Below are 15,676 nucleotides of genomic sequence, written 5' to 3'. Positions count from 1 at the left end.
GACATATCCTGAGCATAACCATATATAATATCCACTGAAGTTAAAAAGAGGTGCTTTGCAACATTAAACTGCAGTGTGCAGTACGCATTTTTCGGACCATAAGGTGCACGGGATTATAAGGCACATTAAGCGAAACAAAGCAGTCAGATAAATCAAACTTTATTAAACTCATTCTTCTTGCTTCCTCCACTTCTGTACCATTGATTCATTAATGTTGAATTCTCTGGCAGCTGCTCTATTCCCATGTTGTTGCAGTATAGTAATGACTAACCTCGTATTGTGGATGGATTATCTCAGTTGTTCACCTGACTGAAGTTTGGTCCGTTTACAGCATCCTGCCATGCGATTGCATTTGTCTCTAACCATGAAGAACCTTCACGTTAACTTTTATAAGTGGAAAAGTGTTAGTGTTCGTCCTCCAGCTTCACTGTTTATGTTATGCTAACATAGCTGTGTCGCTAGCGATCACGTAGCACATCATTATATACCAGCTAGCCCAACTTCAGTAACCCTACAAACGTCACTGCTGTTTAGTTTCCTGTCTTCATTTATGTTGGAAGTGATAGCAGAGCTGTACGTTTGATTTTTTTCAGAAATCTCTCAGTCAGAACATGCTATATCATGCTTAGGTAACTAGCGAAACTAGCGAGCTAACTTCCGCTAGCTTCCTGCTAACTTCTAACTCCGTTAAATGTAATAACTTTTGTTTTCATGGATGCCTGGAAGTTAAACTTTATAGTTACACCTGGTAAAGCAGCAATGCTGATCGTTTTATTAAAGATGAAAGAATTTAGACAGTTTTTAACTCTAAGTGATGCTGCAGTGTTGTTTGACCTGAAGTATACGGAGTTTAGGACCCAGATTACTCCCAGATTTAAGAGCATCTTAGTCCGACAAATATGACAATAACAACGGCCGCTTGCATGTTCTGCAAAAAAATGTGCTTTGTTGTGTATCTGACGGACAAACACCAAACCAGTTCCACATCACGGAAGTTGCACCATTTTTACAAACCAATTCTGGTTCATCTGTTTCACTCAACAATCGGCCATGTGCGTATGAAAACAAAGGCACTGCGCATGCGCGTTTTACTCCCATTCTATCGCGATATTTAATTTTCCTATCGTTGCCTAACATTATACCGGTATTACCGTGAACGGTATAATATGGCCCAGCCCTACTGGGAATATTTCTTTTATGCTTTCTTTTTTTCTTAACAATTTATAATATTATTCAGCTTGCAGTATCACCACTTTAAAGGTTTCAGAACTGATACCGTGACCTGGAACATAAACAGCTAACAAGGATGTCCATACCATGCCGAGATAATACTCTTGTTTGGTGGTACAGACCACACAATTAGCTTAGTTCACTCAGACCTCTTCAGTCACTTTGTTTTTCCACAGGGAAGCAGGAAAAGAAAAAAAAAAAAGTAGTTGGACTACAATGTGGTATCAAGGTGCCATCTGTAAGTCTGCACGGGGCCCTTCTCCACCATCTGTGTGTTGACATCACACCCGTCTCTGTCCTCCACTGTGACTGCCATCTGAAGCTGAGAGGCAGGAACAAGCAAGCCAATGCCGCCATGGTGGTGAACATTTAGCTGCTTTAATTTGGGATGATTAAACATAGGTGACATAACTACTTTGCAACAAGAAATAAATGGAAAACACTACTGAACTGAGTTTTCAGCCAATAAGATTAGATGATAACCTGAGGCACTAAAGATATGAAAAGAAATGTACATTTTGTTTTTGCTTGCACATGACAAAACAGACTTCCGTCAAGAAACTACAATTGCCTTTTTCAAGGGGAACATTCAGCTCTGATAAAATAACGTGCCGTTTTGGGCTTTGACCAGAGTTCAAGTTGTAAACTAGGAAAGACGGTGCACCAAAGCCCCCAGTCTTCCTCTGGGAGTTAAGGCCAGGATAAAATTCACTTGATGAGTAGTTCTCGTCTTAATTTCTCGTCTGTTGGGAATTGGAGGATGCAAACACAGTTAGTCCCATCAAGAAGTTGGAGAATTCACAGAAAGCCGTTATTGAGACCTACACAGATCCTTCCATACTTGTGTATGTTCAAAGCTTAACGATGGTGAGAAATTTTCTCCGGAAATAAGATGACACGTAGGAAAGCAGAAGTTTTCTGAATTTTCTGGCGGGCCCTTTAGCAGCCTCTTATTTAACCAGAATTCATCAAAAGCTATAGTTAATGAAGTGGCTTCATGACATGTCCATGTAACAACAGGATGTTGCTACTTGCATTCCAAATATCAATGCTTGATTTGACTTTTCTGCAAATGCAAATCTGCTAAATAGGTAATCTGACTATGTCACCATCCAGAGCTGGTACAAACCATGTTCATGTCTAAATATAAGGGAAACAACTACAGATTCTTGTGATGCTTGTGCATTTCAAACTTGTTTAAAAAAAAAATACATTTTTATTACCAGTCAACTACAGTTCCATAGCAAGCTACAACAGGCAAAAACCTCAAACTTCCAACTCAGCAGATTCAAAACTCTTCAGCACAAATTCCACCCTTGGGTTTGCCAACATCTGCTCCATTACAGACAGCAAGTCTGTTCAACAATTGGGGAAAAACACCCAGAAATTTGAGGAAAAATTGGTTGCAATATGAAGTGCTATGGAAATTATAGTCTTCTGGATGTATCATCACATACAGCTTTGTACAAACAGTGTTTCATTTTTCCCCTAAATCTAAATCCTAATCCAACTTAGTTATCTATTACATTTGCATTAAACATTTGCTATAGCTTCAGTGAGTAAACAAATGAATGACAACATTTTTCCCTATGGGTACTATGAGTTCAGAGCATACACTTTGATATGTGGTTTCCTTCTAGCTTTACAGCACCAATGACATTTTCCTTTCTTCTCTCATATATGGAGCTTTCAGATAATACATCCTACATATCAGCTATTGATGATATTTGGCATATTTTCTGACAGGGAAATATAACCAACACTACACTCAAACAGACAAAGTGTTTAGCTTTTCACTGCAACTTTACACAGAGCAGAGCTCCAACACATAAAGCTTCTTTTAAAAGCTCTAAATATTTCTAACTAACTGTGTGTGTGTGTGTGTGTGTGTGTGTGTGTGTGTGTGTGTGTGTGTGTGTGTGTGTGTGTGTGTGTGTGTGTGTGATTACCTTCAGTTGTAAAGTAGACCATTTTATCTTTCATTGTAAAAGTAAGGCACTGGATTAAAATTAGACCCTGTGTATAAAAACCAGGAAATAGTAAGAATATTTGCTGTCATATATAAATATGTAATTTATGTTGGAAAAATGAGAAAGGAAAAGTCATCATTTGGATATATTAAAATGAATTATTTAGTTCATCGTCTCATTTCCAAAGCACATTAAAGATGGATAAAATGTTTTCCCCTTATTGGAATGTTATAAAGAATATTATGTCCTTTGTATGAGAAACTGGAAATAAAATATCAGTCCACGACCAGCAAAAATGTTGTTTCTACAGGCCTTTAGATCTGCTGTTAGAGATCGGACATTCAAATAATTTAGGTACAAGCCTAACAACTATATAAGACAAACTGTTGCACAGTTGATGATCTGTGCACATTTTTCACATATCACAGAGTGCAAGTTCAGGAAGTACAAGCAACATTTCCCAACATGCCACCCTGCCAACAACTTTTCAGAACTGGCATCCATTGTTAATCAGTCACCTGAAGCATCAAACAATTGAATAAATATTTGCAGTTAAAATTCAGTTCATAAGGAAAATGTATACTACATAAATAAAACTAGACTCTGGTTCACAAGACAGAACAATGACAAGCAACTGACAGCAACATGGTGACCACAGACATTGATGAAGGAGGCAGAGGGGGAAAAAAATAAAAAAAAAATCTTTTACAGCTTCAGAAAAAAATATTTTGGTTTTAGTTTTATTTTTTGTGCTGCAAAATTAAATTTTCCTCCATATAACACTCAAACCTGCCATAAGACAGATTCAGACTGCTAGAAATCCACAACTGAGTGCCTCTCATCAGGCAACCTGTGCAATTGCCTTCTCAACAGGACTATCTGTGAGGAACACTATTGATCTCTGGGCAACCATTTAGTCAAAACAAGTCGCAATGGTTAAGATCATCCCAAGGTGGTATTGCATGAGATATTCATAGTATTCCTAAAGAATTTAAATATATTTAATAAAACATCAATATCTGGATTGATACAATGTCACAATAGGCTGCTGTATTGATTTTTCCCCCACCCCAACCAGTGGCCAACCATCAAGCTGTTTCCACATCAAAACCAGTCGCTCATTGCAGACACCTATGGAGCTGATTGCTGGTGTCTTGCAGACATTTAAGGTTCTGGTTGCCTAGGTGATCAACTGATACAACTACTACCAAGTCATATGTCTACCAGCAGTATCCTGGGTTCTCATTAGTAGTCAATTTAATTGTTCACCTGGAAGTTAAAGAAAGAGCTTTCTTGAGTCCCACCCACTTCCCTTGACCAGTGGTCATTTCGCTAAAAGTCGGCAAATATGGCTTCCTTTGATCTCGGGTCAACACGTCATATCAAATGGCTTCCAGTGTGAATCAAAGTGAATCACTCCCTTTTTGCACACAGCTCATAGTGAAACTTTTATAATCTGTCCAACTGTAACTAAATGCAGCGAATATGTGCATCTACTGTGGAGGGGCTGATTTAACAGTCACATTGACTGGGCCCTGATGCACTTAGGTACTGAAAGACACACGTTTGATTTAAGGACTTCAAGCATTCTCTGATTTTTTTTTTTTTTAACTTATAAATTTATTTTTTGTAAGTAAAGAAGAAGAAAAACAACCTGGGAATTATGTGAAATTTCACGTCCCTATTAAGAAGTATATCTTTCCCCGCCCAGACAAACCTGAGACAGTCAGCTGAGAGGCATTTGATAAACTTTAAACATAAAAAAAAAGAAGAAAAAGAAAAAAAAAAAAACAGCTCTGCCCTTTTATACTTAAAAATTTCAAAAGAAACAACAGTACAGGTTATTGTATTTATGTCTAAATTTTTACACATAGCTTTAAAATCCTTTTGCTCAGTTGAAAGAGGAGCAATAACTTTGCCTCAAGGTAATAGAGAAATAAATAAAAATAATGTTCTGGCTGCCATCAAAAAAGGAGCTCCCCTACACTGTGCCATCCCATAGAGGTTCAAAAATACAGGATCAGCATACTCCACTCCAAAGACAGTTAATCCATAAGAGACCAAAAAGCTTGCATAGTCACTTTGAAAGTCTTTACTCAGTCTCAGTCATTGATTTTACTGAAACTCCGTCTAAGCAAGCTCCAAGTCCTTCAAAAGTAATAGGTAGCCTGTGAGACATAAATAAATACCATCTGTTAACACTTTCTGAACAGAAAGTGTTAGTTTGTTTTGTTTTTTACTAAAGTGTAATTAGTAGCAGATGGGGAAGTGTTAAAGCTGCCACGAAGGTTATTAACAGTTGACCAAATGGATGCTGTCCAATGGACAAAGTCTGAAGATGAATAAACTTCCTCCGATAAAGTGCTTCATAAAACAAATCTAGAGGGTAATCTTGTATTCTTGTAGTACACCAGGGAAATCCAAACAGCAATCAACCTCTCCAAACAGAAAAAAAATAATAGTGCCATGAATTATGCAAGTGGTAACCTAAGAGCAGTCCACAACACATCAGCAAACGCACATTGGGCATATGGATGGAGGACCCCGTGTTCAGCTTCCTTAGTTCCACTTGCATTATGAACCTTACTGTCCAATAGATAATGAAGAGAGTGCAGCTGATGTATGACTCGAGCCCCTCCAATGGGAAAACATCACCATGGGCGTATCCACCAATATGCCGTAAGTGATGCGTAAATGCACATGGTCATAGCTAATGGACTGCATGTACTTCTAACCTCTGCATGTGAAAAAGGACACTTGACTTGCCTCATATTTAACCGCCGACACGTTACGGGACTGATGGCTAGTGGTCAAGAGTCTCTGGAACATATTTTAATGAGGTGTGTAACTGCAAATAAACTAAAACAGGTTAAAGATAGATACACTCACCTTTCTGGGTGCCTTTATTTGTTATCAGCTGGCTCGAAGGTTCCGTGTAAAAAGTTTCGTTTCCTTTGAAAAAGAAAAAAAAGCCCCCGACTCAACAGTCAAACGGGGACACCCCGTGCCAGCGGTAACGGATGAGGAGCCGAAGTTTCACCAAGAAAACTAAGGAGAAAAATGCCGGCTGAGTGCGGACGCTGTGACCGGTATATGTCCTAGCTAAAATAACTCCTGTCTCCTTTATCTTTGAACCGCTCCGTCCGGGTTTTTCTTTCCCCCTCTCTTCTCTGTTAACTCAGCCTCCCCTGCGTGAATACGGATACTTACACCGACAAAGTAATTCAATGTACTGGCTAGTGGGAGGAGTGAATGTCGGTCCTTTTATCTCCAGCCCTCTGTTACAGTGAGGAGGCGTCACCGGGCTGACTTTACTCCCGGCCTGCGCGTTCATGACACATCAAAAAGACAGCCCCCAAACCCTCCAGTTTGTTTGAATTAACCAAAAAGAAAAAAGTGACCAGTTTTCTGCTAAATTTGGACACATCATGCCGCCGAAATAAATTTCTTTCAGCACTAACACCTCTGACGTCAAACGGTACCCTCATTACCATCAGCTGAGATGTAAACCGAAAATTCGAGGCGACACGAATGCATCAGTACTCAAATACAGTAGTTTATAAACCAAAGAGCACTGGTTTAATCTGTTATCTTAACTGCATAACTAATTCACCAAGCTGACATTAAGAAATCTTGATCAAAAGCTGACCTTTGTTTGACAAGTGCAACAAAAGCCATCTGAGCTTGAAATTATTTTTTATCTGCTTTATACGTGACATCATAACTGCCTTAGCATAGATTTTAAATGTTTTGTTTTTGCTGTCACTGATTAAGGTACAATGTCTTTCCATTTAGCCAAATTCCATTTTAAACATAATTTCTTGATGTCCATATTTTCTGTGATTCTCTTTACCAAGTGAATAGCTAAAGCTCTGTTTTATAGGACTTTTAAAACCAATACCGATGCCAATATTTTGTCATTTAAAATTCGGTATTCAAATCAAATCAAATCACTTTTATTGTCACATCACATGTGCAGATACATTGGTACAGCACATGTGAGTGAAATTCTTGTGTGCGAGCTTCACAAGCAACAGAGTTGTGCAAAATACAATAATGTAAACAAGCAAAATACAAGAATGGCTACATCTGAAACTAATAAATATATGTACAATATATAATAGTATATGCATTTCTGGATGTGTATACTAGATATTTTTCTACGTGTGTGTGTGTGTGTGTGTGTACATGTGTGTGTATTCCGATATATCAGCTGATACTTTTTTCTTTCAGCCATATGAACACATTTCTCTCACGTTTATTATCTGTAGTTTGTTTGGGGGTTTTTTTGTTGGTTTTCTTTTAATGTATTAGTTTATACTCTTCCTAACAGCTCAGATCAGCTGCTTGTTGTGTTTGTGGCTCTAAAGACATTTGCAGAGTGCCCTCTAGTGGGCAACTTATTCAGCATTAACACTTATAACATGATTGAATATCTCCCATGTCATCTTTACTTTTAATATTTTATTTATCAGCCATAATAAATAGTAATCTTGACAGATCGACAAACAGCAAATATCGGCCCAAGAATAAATTGCTTGGGCTCTGGATCAGTGTACCTTCTTGCACCACTTGAAAGCATTATATCTGATTACATTCATTTAGAAAAATCACAATAATCCACCACTCATTTGTCTGTGCACTCAGCCTTTTTTTCAGTTCAGACTTGATATGCAGACACATGTCTATGACTCATCAAACGAAAGCGATTTATTGATTTCTGTCAAACAAACACCATCTGCAGTTATAATCAGAGACAGCATGTAATGGCAGCAGTCCCTCATGATCGACCGCTGGACGCACTGTGAAATGTTTAGTACTCATGTGCAAAAATTGACCACATGTGGAGAAACCATGCAGAATTTCTCTGCACATAAAGCTTCTTGTGATACAAGTAAAACTTATTCTCACGGTGATGATCTGGTTGTCTTAGAAAATGGAAGTTCACGAGTGGGAGAAATGACTCATCTGCAGATAGAGCATTTGAAATTTTCAAACGTTTTCAAGATGAGTTGCATTTAATTGCTTTGCCTGAACTTTGGGTGTTCCTTATGTCAAGAGATGTGGGAGTTGTGGTTAAACCAAATCAGGTTTATCACCAAGGAAACAGTCAGTGCCAGTGATTCTCAGCTAATGGAGATGAAGAGCTGAAGCTATCTTACATAAAACAGTAAAAAATAATGCAGTCTGCTTTCACAGAGAGATGATCAGCGGGAGCAGATGTAGTGTCACATGACAAAGAAAAGGTCAGGTGGGAGAACTCATGGGGTAAGGGTAGGTGTTGGTTGTCAAACAGCACATTAGTTTCCTGGCACAAGTAATTCAGATACATGGCCTGCATGGTAAATGGCCTGCATTTGTATAGCGCTTTTCTAGTCCATAGGACCCCAAAGCGCTTTACACTACATTCAGTCATTCACCCATTCACACACACATTCACACACTGGTGATACATGTTGTCAGCCACCTCGGATACTCACATACATGGAGTCACCAGAGGCACACACACCTTGACATTACCTCTCTATGTGCTTCTGTGCATGAGGATGCAAGAGATCCTATGACAAATCCCCATTTGATGTGGCTGGCCCGGGCTTCCCTGGTCCTCTCACCACAGGTTGGCATTAGTCAGCAGCTCCAGCTGCTGTGCATGCTTTTGAACTCCACCCATTTTAAAATGCCAGCCAGCATGCACAGACAGGAAGGGCAGGATGGCTGGTGGGGGTCTCCCCTCCAGGTATTATTATGTAATATGGCAGAGCTTGTGACTGATGCTCACTAGAATGAGACAAAATTTGAAAAGAGCAGGAAAGATTTGAATATGGATGAAATGGTGAAATGCACAGACAGTCTAGACTGAGTGACTAAAAAGCCAACACTGCGGCTTTCTTCTGACTTTGTAGGTTTGCTGGAATTTCACAGCTGGGTATGATGTTTTCATAGTTCTCACATCAACTCAGAGAGGAGCTAGCATGGCAGCAACTCAGTAAAATATCTTGTAGAGGAGCTGATGAAGTTATTGGACGGATTTAAGCGATTTCATCATATATTCAACCACAGTCCAAGAGGTGTCTCCTGACGTTGGCAGCCAGCAGTCAGCTCTTGAAGGTTTATGCTTTTGGGAGGATTTTTCAGTTTCCCTTTGGTTTTGATATGTAAAAAATATTGGGACAGAAAGTGCTACTCCTTGACTATCAAACTCACAGCTTTGCATAATTATATGTTTCAGATCAAACAAATTTAAACCTGAGTAAATAGAAAAAGCTCTTACCTGTTTGCTGCCAACTTGTTTGACAAATTAAAGCAGGCTTAAAAAGCTCCAAAAGGAACACTTCATGAAATAGTCTAAAGAAAGTCAAGAACAGCTGAAAAACAAAGTCAGTGACATCAATCAATCGAGCTACAACGCCATTTCTAAGGTGTTGTGAACCAGGTGAGAGCTATTATAATTATTAATTAATTATACATGTAATTATTATAATGTGGAAAACTAAACCTTCTCATGAATGGCTGGTCTACAAAAATTTCCCCAAGAGTGCATTGATTACTCATCCAGGGGTTCACAAAAGAACTCAGAATATAATTTAAGGAACTGCAGGCTTCACTTGCCTTAGTTAACGTCCGACTTCATTATTCAGCAATGAGAAAGAGACTGAATAAAATTGGCATCCATGGGAAAGTTCAAAGCTCATCTCACATTTTCCAAAAAAACAACTTGATGGTTACCAAGACTTCTGGGAAAATATTCTGTGGACTGACGAGACAAAGGCTGAACGTTTTGGAAGCTTCGAGTCCTGTTACAGCTGCATAAAACGAACACAGCATTTCATAAAAAAGAACATCATACAAACAGTTAAATATGGTGGTGGTATTGTAACGGTCTGAGGCTGCTTTGCTGCTTCAAGTCATGGATGACCTGATGTAATTAAAGGAACAATGAACTCTACTCCCTGTCAGAAAGCCCAAAAGGAGAATGTCGGGCCATCAGTTTAAAGTTTAAGCCCACTTGGGTTTTGCAGCAGGAGAATGATCCAAACCACAGCAGCAATTCCAGCTCAGAATGGCTTAAAAAAAGAAAAGACAAAATTAAGCTTTTGGCCTAATCAAAGTCCAGACTCAAATCAGGTTGAGATGCTGTGGCTTGACCTTAAACAGACTGTTCATGTTCAAAAACTGTCCAGTGCGATTGAATTAAAACAATTCTGCAAAGAAGAACAGGTCAAAATTCCTCTACAGTGATGTGAAAGGCTCATTGCCAAGGGTGCTCAAACTATTTATTTGGTTTTGGGGGGCAATTATTTTTCCCACACAGGACCAGGTTAGAATAGCTATTTTTTTCTCATTTAAAACATGCATTTTATATTCATTCAGGTTATCTTTGTTTAGAATGAAAATGGGTCTGATGATCTGAAACATGTAAGTGTGACCAATATGCAGAAAACAAAGAAATCAAGAAGCAGGCAAATAGTTTCCCACAACACTGTACACAAAGGGCCTTGAGGTGACTGTTGTTGTGATTTGGTGCTATATAAATAAAAGTGAGTCCAATAAAACTAAACTGAATTGAACTGAACTATATATAGCATGTGTACGCATGGTTATACATGATATGTAATGAATCAAAAATGAAAGAAAGTAAGGAAAATATTTTGTATATAGTGTATTTGATTCCAGGTCGAAGCACATTTTGCTGCTTAAAATGCAGAGAAGCATGCAGGTTGGATTCATAAAACAAAATAAATAATGCAAGACTAAATATTAAATGTAAGCAGGTACAGTTTAAAGCATGTAAATAATGCATGCAAGTTACTAACCCTAAACAAAATAAAAGAATAGATTGAACGACAATTAATGTATGACACATCAAACCAGTTTTAAAGATAACAATAAAAAAGGGGTGGGGTTAAGTATAATAATAATACAAATAGAGACAAGTTATCTGTCTGCCATGGTCACAGAATACGGTCAGAACATTATGTGCAAAATATGGTTGTGTATATCAGGCACTGAAAGATTGTATGAGAACAGAATATGATACTATGGAGTCCTTCATTCAGCCAGGTCAGCTTGACACAGAGAAAAGCAGAGAAAATAATTACTTAAGAGTAAGTTTTAGGCTTTTTAAATTAGTTTTATAAATGATTCAGATGATTTCATTACAAATTAAAACTAAAAAATTCACTAATAAACAAAGTCTGCAACATGCACCACAATCACTATCACATCTAAATAAGTTAATTATCAGAGAAGAAGAGTAGTGTGGGGAAGCTCAAAATTAATTTGGGATAATATGCGGTAATTATGTAAATAAAGAACGGATTAAAAACAGAGCTCAGATTTTTTTAATGGCTTCACATTGGCAACAAATAACTAACGAAATAAATAAATAAATTAGGAAGACATTTTAATAATTAAATTACAGTAAAAATATGACAGTAAAAGTGTGTCCACAGCCTGGTGTTGTTCCGAAACATGAGTGCCAGTGCTTTTGCAATCTCCAACATTTTTGGTTATATTGATAAATAGGCTTTAATAAAGATGAGTTATGAGGTTAAAAATAAGCTGTTTTGCAAGTATCTTTATGACCCTGCCTTATTGTATTGTACATAGGCTAAATGTTCATTCTGGCTCAAAACAACTTGATACCTTTCATGAGATACAAGTTTGAGATATGGTTGCGGTATGGCTGCTCTGCTCTGAGCATCACCCTGCAGTTCCCCCACTTCTCTGCACAGACATGACAAAAAAACTATGTTACCTTTGGCAGTTCTGGGTAAGAATATACCCATTTTCTTACAGATATAATATATGAGATGGTGGGGCTTTGATTTAACAGTTACATCATTTTAAAATGATCTAACAATAAAACCCCGATGGTTTTATTGTTGTTAAGATCAGTAGCACTTCCAAAAACTGGCCCATGAATTAAAATGCATAAAAGAGGCAAAAGTTAAATATAACAACAACTACAGCTTTGGCAATTTATTTCTGAGGATGCTGCCAAAAACTGCAGTGGTGTAATGGTGTCATGTAGTAAGTTGTGTTTTTGCGCCATCTAGTGGTTGTTGATTCACATCACACATTTTATCTGTGGGTCTGATTAGCATTTGTTTCAAATTTGAAATGATTGCCAGTGGCTGGGCTGGCTGGGCTAACAGAGATGGAAGATGAACTCATCCTGGGTGTCTGTTGTCTTATGTAGTGTGGGAGTTCACTGAATGTTGGGGTGGGTGTTTTTTCCTCTGCAATGGGGTCAGCTGGGCCACCCCAAGCTCTGTAGGGCTTGGCGGTGCTGCTTCTGTGGGCCCCATTCTGGATGGGCCCGGGCTCCCTCGCCTTGCTGGATTTCGGGGAACAGGGGTGCCTACCAGGGTCAGTGGCTGGCTCCAGGATGTGTGCATGAGAGTGGGAATGGATCTCTGTGTCTGTGTGTGCCTGTTTGTCTGTGTCTGTGCGTCAGGTTGGGTCTTAGACTGCACCTCTCTCAGTACATCTCAGCCCCCACACCCAGGTATGGAGGCCTAGCTCTCCCCACCACACTTCGTGCCAGTGGCTGATGCCCCCACCTGTCATTGTATTGGTGGTTCTCTGTGTCTGGGGATGGATGCCCAGGTATGTATTGCTCACTCTCAGTGGCTGCTTGGCAGGGCCTCACCCCCGTGGCTTGGCCAGGTCCCTTCTGGGGTGTGGAGGGCCCTCAGTTCTTCTTGTGCTCTTGCGCTCTGGGGGGCCTCTAGATGTCTGGGGCCCAGATCTTCTTCATGCCTGCTTCATGTCTTGGGGGGAAGGGATATGGCTCTGTGCAAATCTTCTTTTAATGTCCGTAGTGCCAAAGTGCAATAACGTTATTGCAATTCAGTACATTGCCTTTATTTTAAGAAAAAGATTTTTAAATAATTTAAAGTAATTTCTCCAGAAAGAATTCAAACCTGAAAATAATCTCCTACTTTTATTACAGTAAAAAACAATAACACACAAAACAAAATGGTCATGTTTTAAGGGAGCATTCCATTTGTCCCACCAGGGGGCATATTCATGCTATATAGGCCCTCTGAAGAGAAAGCCATGACTGGTGATGACCTTAGCCCTAAATTTAACCCTATAGGATATGTATTCTGTTTCCCTACAAAAGAATTATTTCTGTTTGCTTGGTTGAAAAGGAATTTACAAATTTAGGGTTAATGTTTGGAACTTGGGTTGGGATCGTCACCAATTATGACTGTAAAGCCTTAAAACAATAGTGGCTACACAGTCACATCATGAAACTCAATTTTTTAATAGAATTTACCTCATATGCGACCAAAGCATGCAAGTAGAGCTGGGCCATATCATACCATTCACAGTAATACTGGTATAATGTTGGGCAACGATAAGAAAATTAAATATGGCGATAGAATACGGGTAAGACACGCATGCGCAGTGCCTTTGTTTTCATACACACATGGCGGAAAAAGCATGGCGGTGACGGAGAATAAGAAGGGCGAAAGCGGATCGTTGAATGAAACAGATGAACCAGAATTGCTTTGTTAAAATGCTGCAACTTCAGTGGTGTGAAACTGGTTTAGCTTTCGTCCGTCAGATACACAACAAAGCACATTTTCTGGTAGAGCATGCTAGCGGGCCGTTGTTATTACCGTGTTTTTTGGAAAATACGGCACACTTAAAATCAATCCTTTAATTTTTCGGAAAATCGACAGTGCCCCTTATAGTCCCATGTGCCTTATGTATGAATTCTGGTTGTGTTTACTGACCTCGAAACGATTTTATGTGGTACACGGTGCTCAAAAATCTGTCAAATGTTTTAGTAAGACTTTGCTAAGCTACGAAGCCGCACCGCTTGTAGTGATGTGTCGGTCGCAAACGAAACGGCTCTTAGAGCCGGGTCTTGGAAGTGAACGACGCGAGCCGGCTCCTTATCGCGAGCTGTGGGTTTTTTTTTCTTTCTCTCACCCTCTCTCTCGCACTTTTTTCCTGCTATACTCTGCACGCCTTTGCGCTGGGAAGAGGGGGGAGGGGCGGTAGTTACACTTGCAGTAGCACAGGAACAGAGCGGGAGGGAAAGAGAGAGAAAGAGAGCCAGGGACAAAGGTATAGTAATCATCCACAACTATTTTGATAAAGGATTCAGAAAGTTTATTCATGCAGGCCCATATGACAGAGAATATGCATGTCCTTTTCGTTTTCATATTTTAATTTATATTTAATTGTGTTGTGGTTTGCAGTGTTTTGTGTTGTTTTACTTTAAATTTGTTTAAAAGGAAAAAGCTGAAAATTTAAATATTTAAAAGTTGAAATCAAAGGAGTTTGCAAAGAAAAGCGTCTGGACTTCTTTAAGTTACTTGAAGACGTTTCACCTCTCTTCCGAGAAGCTTCTTCAGTTCTAAGGTCAAATGGTGGGGAGTCCCAGATTTAAACTCAGTGGGAGTTTCCCCCCACAGAGGGACAAAAGGACCCCCTGATGATCCTCTAATCGCCTGAGCCAAGGTGTGAAACTGGGTGTGGGTCCCAATCAGGGTGTAAAGGGGGTAAAGGGGTAAAAGGGTAAAAGTTGAAATGTGAATAGTTGGTTTTTGTATTATGATTTATTTATTATTGTATGTGGGGTGAATAAATAAAAGTATATTTACGGTCGCCCGTACAGACAAAGCACGTACAAATTTCAAAACACGTAAAAACTCAGAAGCACGTAAAAACTCCAAAACATGTACAAAAGACAACAGAAGCGCTCCAGAATGCTAGGGGCAGTGTTGAGTTTTTGTTACCTAGAGGCTACACAAGCCAGCAAGTACCAACGACGGTATTTGGTGTGTGGTAGTAACAGGTAAATGAACATTTTTTTTAAATTATTTGAATATATATATATGAGTGCTTGTGTGTAACTTGTGTGTAACTGCACACAATAGAATTTTAGGTCTCTACGTCCATCCCATGGGGAATGGGAGCGAAAACAAAAGTGTTGCGTTTATATTTTTGTTCAGTGTATATATATATAATTTTTTTTTTCCTGGACTTGCACCAGGAGAAAAAAGGGTCAGTAATTCTATTAATGCAGCTGAACAGGTGGATCATTTTAAAAGTTTACAGTGATCGGGGGATGGCTCTGAAGTTTAACTTCTAGATCAGGGTGAGTTAAAAGCTCATGTAACTCTCCAGTTTACTTAAAAATCATTAAATCATTTTCTCATTTAGCATTCGATTGCAAAAAATATTTTATCTGTCATTAATATGAGTCATTTCAGACTTACAAACCAAGGACCGATTAAAAAGCCTGTATGTATTTTTATAAAAGTGGACTAAACTGGCTGATTGACAAATTTTATACATTAACTGAAGGTTTGATTATTGTTTGTACCAAAAAAAAGTTGGATCCAGAAATGATGAATATATCTATGAATATATTTATGTAAAGATACACGCACACCATCAAATGTATGTGTGTTTAACTTAGTTCTGTAACATGACCGGTAGTATACTAA

The 15,676-nt window shown here is 38.8% G+C and overlaps 1 protein-coding gene across 7 annotated transcripts in view; it reads right to left on the bottom strand.

Moving 5' to 3' along the window:
- Positions 1-6,490, bottom strand: part of gdpd5b (glycerophosphodiester phosphodiesterase domain containing 5b) — a 41,262-nt gene extending 34,772 nt beyond the window's left edge. For 2 of the 7 annotated variants that reach the window (XR_014888355.1, XR_014888354.1), the window contains exon 1: positions 6,090-6,490. The gene's annotated coding sequence lies outside the window, so the exon portion shown is untranslated. The remainder of the gene's footprint in view (positions 1-6,089) is intronic. The other 5 variants (XR_014888357.1, XM_085245620.1, XR_014888356.1 and 2 more) reach the window with 4 other exon arrangements.
- Between the last annotated feature and the right edge of the window lie 9,186 nt (positions 6,491-15,676).

The sequence above is a fragment of the Mchenga conophoros genome, linkage group LG14 (assembly GCF_057382185.1).
Source record: "Mchenga conophoros isolate Kocher_MC1m ecotype Shallow Benthic linkage group LG14, M_conophoros_male_GT1.1, whole genome shotgun sequence".
Taxonomy (NCBI): Eukaryota; Metazoa; Chordata; class Actinopteri; order Cichliformes; family Cichlidae; genus Mchenga; species Mchenga conophoros.
This window is presented reverse-complemented; position numbering and strand designations above follow the sequence as displayed.